The following is a 4,468-nucleotide window of genomic DNA, read 5'->3' as shown; positions in this document are numbered from 1 at the left end:
ACCCTTTAGTGGATATCTTCTCCTTGGCCCCATGCCTAAGATTTGGGTAGCTTCCACCAGGTGAACACTAATGCTTTTTTTTTTTATCATAGATTTTTTACCTAGGGTTTTATCAATTATGCATAAAAGAAAATCATGTTAGTCAATTAAACTTTTTCTCTAGAGACTCATGTCATTAAAAATAATGGTATACAAAAATAACACATTTAATTGTAAGTATAAACAATGGAATAAAGTACAGAACAAGATATAAAGAAATATCAATGCCCGGGTACACACAGAAGAACATTATGTTCTAAGCCTCAACTGTTACAAACTGTATTTAATTTAACTCAGGTTTTTCTTACTGAGACTAAATAGGAAAACTAGTATATCTGATTTTATTTATAGGGCCAGAGTTCTTTATTGCTATACTTGTTCTCAAAATCCTTCCTTCTTTGAGGTTTTAGAAATAAGTATATTTTTCCTTTTGCAATATTGTATCCTTTCATGGAGAAATATTAATAATAATAATATAATACATGCAGTTTCCTTTATGTACTTCCTGTTCTAATTGCTTTGTCTCCTGCTCTCTTTTAACAAAAACGTTTATTTCTTCCACAGAATTTTCTTAGTGTCTTCTAGTTTTCTTTCTTCCTCCTAAGAGAAGCCACCTGCCTGAGTCAACCTGTTTCCAAACTTTATGTGCATGAGGCTTTGTAAAATCCTGTGATGCTATCTTTTGTTATTAATTATGATTAATAATAATGACAATAATAAATATTTTAATACATTCTCCAAACATTGTTTAATTTCATCTTTTCGAATCAGGAAGTGTTCCCTTGGCAACCAAATTATGTCCTCCTCCCTGGGTGGCATGATTCTGGTGTAAAAGTTATATGATGCAAACTAGCCAAAGATTATTTTTAAATTAACTCATCGTTTCCAAATAATTTACAACCTACTTCAGACCTATATATTTCTGTAAGACAGGAACCAAACATTTTTGCTGCCTAAGCATTTAAAAACAAAAATGAAAAAAATGAATTAAAAATTATAGTTGGGATGGGAAGGGAGAAGTTGTGTATATACAGTCCTTGCTTTGGATGGGGAATTAGGAGCTGCTCATTCATCTGACTTAGAATTTTGTTATGGCTTCCATGAGGGTTTGCTTTTCCATTTCAGGGGAGGCAGAGTCAAATAGACTGAGTGTTCAATGCGCCTGTGTGTGGGGGTGTACCCAGGTATATCTTGGGGAAAAATGAGCTTTGTTGTTTGGTAGTGGTTATGGATTGAATGTTTGTGTCCCCACCAAATTCGTATGTTGAATCTCTACCGCCCAGTGTGATAGTAGGTGTGGCTTTTGGGAGGTAATTAGGATTAGATAAAGTCGTGATGTTGGAGCCCTTATGAATGGGATTAGTGCCCTTTAAATGTCATGAGAGAGCTTGCTTCCTCTCTGCTCTCCACCATGTGACAAAATGGCCTGAAGTCAGCAGCCTGCAACCTGGAAGAGAGCTCTCACCAGAACTCGCCGATGCTGGCTCCCTGATCTCAGTCTCCCAGCCTCCAGAATAGTGAGAAATAAATTTCTCTTGTTTACAAGTCACCCAGTCTATGGTATTCTGTTATAGCTGCCCAAACTGACTAAGATAGTAGCCTTAAACTCACTCAAATCATATGGGCAGTACTGAAGAAATGATTTCATGTTTTTATAAATAACTTCAGTTTCCCTTGCTTGAATCCAATTAAATTATTCACAAAGGCTTTTCTGGAAAAGATGAAACTCTGGAGTTCAACCACTTTTCTCAACTGTGGACTTGAATAAGCAGGAGGATGAATAAAAAATGCTTCAAATCTATGGTGGTTTGTTCTAAACATGTAAAAGACAAGAGCATACATTCTTTAAAAAAATATTTTTTTTTTTTGCCATTTTTGGTGAGTAAGATTGGCCTTGAACTAACATCTGTTGCCAATCTTCCTCTTTTTTTTTTTTCTCCCCAAAGTCCCAGTACATAGTTGTATATCCTAGTTGTAAATCATTCTAGTTTTTCTATGCGGGATGCTGCCATAGCATGGCTTGATAAGCAGTGCATAAGTCTGCATCCAGGATCCAAACTGGTGAACCCCAGGCTGTCAAAGCAGAGTGTGTGAACTTAACCACTTGGCCATGGGGCCAGCCCCTAAAAAAACACTTTCGTATTGTTTTGTGAAACACTGTGAAAGTGGTATTATGCACATTATAGAAAATTTGGCAAATTGCAGTAAATGAAAAGTAGGAAAAAATTAAACTCAAATTCCACCTCCTAAAGACAAGCACAGTTAACATTTTGAAATATTTTCTTTTCTTTTTCTAGGAAGATGATTCTTTTAAAAAATCAATTTTATAACTCAGAAAGGCCTTATAGGAAGTAACAGCTATAGAAAAGTCGTTTCCTTGCTAATATATTAATATTTGGCAATATATATTTAAAGGTAAAACATAGTAAAAGGACAAGTCAGGAATGCTATATATAGCATATATATGTATGCATACATACATAGCATAAATAAAAATCAAGAATGCTAATCATTAAATGTTAAATGCTGTCCTTTAATTAACCAGACACAGAATTTACCCTTCACCAGAGATACCACTGCTAAAAAGCTGTCCTCAATGGACAGTCTGAAATACAGAGACTCAAAGATGTTTCTCCCAGAATTACTTATTGGGAAATTCCTAGCTAAGACTGTCATATCCATATGATTGACTATTACACAGTCACTAGAATTATATTTATAAGGATTTTTAAAAATAACATGTGGGGGGTCAAAAGGTAAAAACAAACAAAAAAGAAAAAATAATGTTAAATTTTCATGAACCAATGTTAAGCAAAAAAATGTAGATTTCAAAGACTTCTGTACAACATGATCTCAATTATGTTTTTACAAACTAGAGGAAATATGGTACCAAAATATATCTAAAACACCAAAAGAGTAGTTATATCTGAGTACTGGGATTATGAGTAAATATAATTTTTTTCTCTATAATTTTCTGCATATTCAAACATTTTCTACAATGAATATGTATTTATTTCATAATTGTGTTTTTGAAAATAAAAACAAGAACTATTACCTTGCCCCGTTTTCTGGGAACCGTACTTGGAACACAAAGGAAGAAATTAATAGCACAAGAATCCCTTCCTCAGAACGCTTCCTGTGTTTCTAATCACATGGCAGCTGTTTGCTCAATAATAGTCTGCTCTGAGTTTTATGGAAGCCACATTTTTTAACTGAGTGCTTTGAAGAGACTTAAGAACCATGTAGAAAGCAAAGTGGGGCCGTCTCTCCGGCGGGGCTAGCTTGTAACACAGTTTGAAATGTTTTTCAGGGATGGTTACAGCCCTCCCTGTAGTATCCGCCTTTCTCAGGAATCATGGTCCAGACACGGGGCTCCTGCAAGCCTGGGCATAAAAACTCACTCATGGAGGAAGCCCCGTGGGACCAGAGAGGGCCTGAGCTGTGCCCTCTTCACAAGGCTCTTCATCACGGCTGGGCCCTTCCGAAGCTTGTAGACACAGAATGACTCCAGAAGTTGGCCAGGCTTTTCTTTGCTTTCCTCCTGAGGAGGTGGAGCCTGAAAATGACACCATTTTTGATTGTGCAAAAGGTATGATTTGCTGAAGCCTCATCTCTGGGCTAGGCCTGCCTTCTCTTTTACGGCTCACATCACTGGCTCCAGAAGGCCTTTCCTTCAAGACAAAACCCAAAAAAGAGAAACCTAGGGCTCTTCCTTACATTGATGGGGACAGGTGGTCAAACAGAGAGGGAGAGACTTACACCACAAAGCATTAGTGGTATTAGAATAATAGAAAAGAATATACTCACGTTTTCTCACTGGGCTGGTGGGGAGGGAGGATGTGAGCAGGATCACGGGGGAAAGGAGCACGGGGCTTTTTCAGAAGTCCTTCAAGAACCTGGGCGACCCAGGCGGGGCATTTAGATTTTGTAACATCTGTGATCACATGTAAATCATCTGATCAACTTAACAAAGTTTCTTCAAAATAGGAGATGTCACATAGTTCTTGATTAGAAGAGACGCTGGACGTTCTCCAAGTTGGCTTGGGAATTGGGATTCAGAAGGCAGAGTTCAGGGGCTGGTTGTCGTTTATGAATCCTTCCCTCTTACAACAGGAAATGAACAAACCATAAACCAACCAACATATGAAAAAGGCGCTTCTATGTCCCTACGAGGAAGCAGGCACTCCTGTGGGCGGTGAGCCTTGGGGCTGACGCATTGCTCCCATGGAGCTAAACCAGCCGTTGCTGTTGAGAAATCACAGATAATTCATAATGGATTGGGGTTGTGCTGTGAGTGGAGCTGGAGGCTGGATTCCAGCCCTTGCCACCTCCCCTCGCCAGCTTGCCCCAGCCCTGCCTCCTTGAATCTACTTTCTTCCCACCCTCCCCAACGCGCCTTCCGTTCGAGGCAAGTCTTCCAGACCCAGGA

The 4,468-nt window shown here is 38.5% G+C and overlaps 1 long non-coding RNA gene across 2 annotated transcripts in view; it reads right to left on the bottom strand.

Annotated features, from left to right (window-relative positions):
• Positions 1-4,236, bottom strand: part of LOC106781903 (uncharacterized) — a 27,924-nt gene extending 23,688 nt beyond the window's left edge. The window contains exon 1 of one of the 2 annotated variants that reach the window (XR_011428545.1): positions 3,847-4,236. This is a non-coding gene — a long non-coding RNA (uncharacterized lncRNA). The remainder of the gene's footprint in view (positions 1-3,846) is intronic. The other variant, XR_011428546.1, reaches the window with a different exon arrangement.
• Between the last annotated feature and the right edge of the window lie 232 nt (positions 4,237-4,468).

This window comes from Equus caballus, chromosome 18, assembly GCF_041296265.1.
Source record: "Equus caballus isolate H_3958 breed thoroughbred chromosome 18, TB-T2T, whole genome shotgun sequence".
NCBI lineage: Eukaryota > Metazoa > Chordata > Mammalia > Perissodactyla > Equidae > Equus > Equus caballus.
Note: the sequence above shows the minus strand (reverse complement) of the source record. Positions and strands in the feature narration are given on the sequence as shown.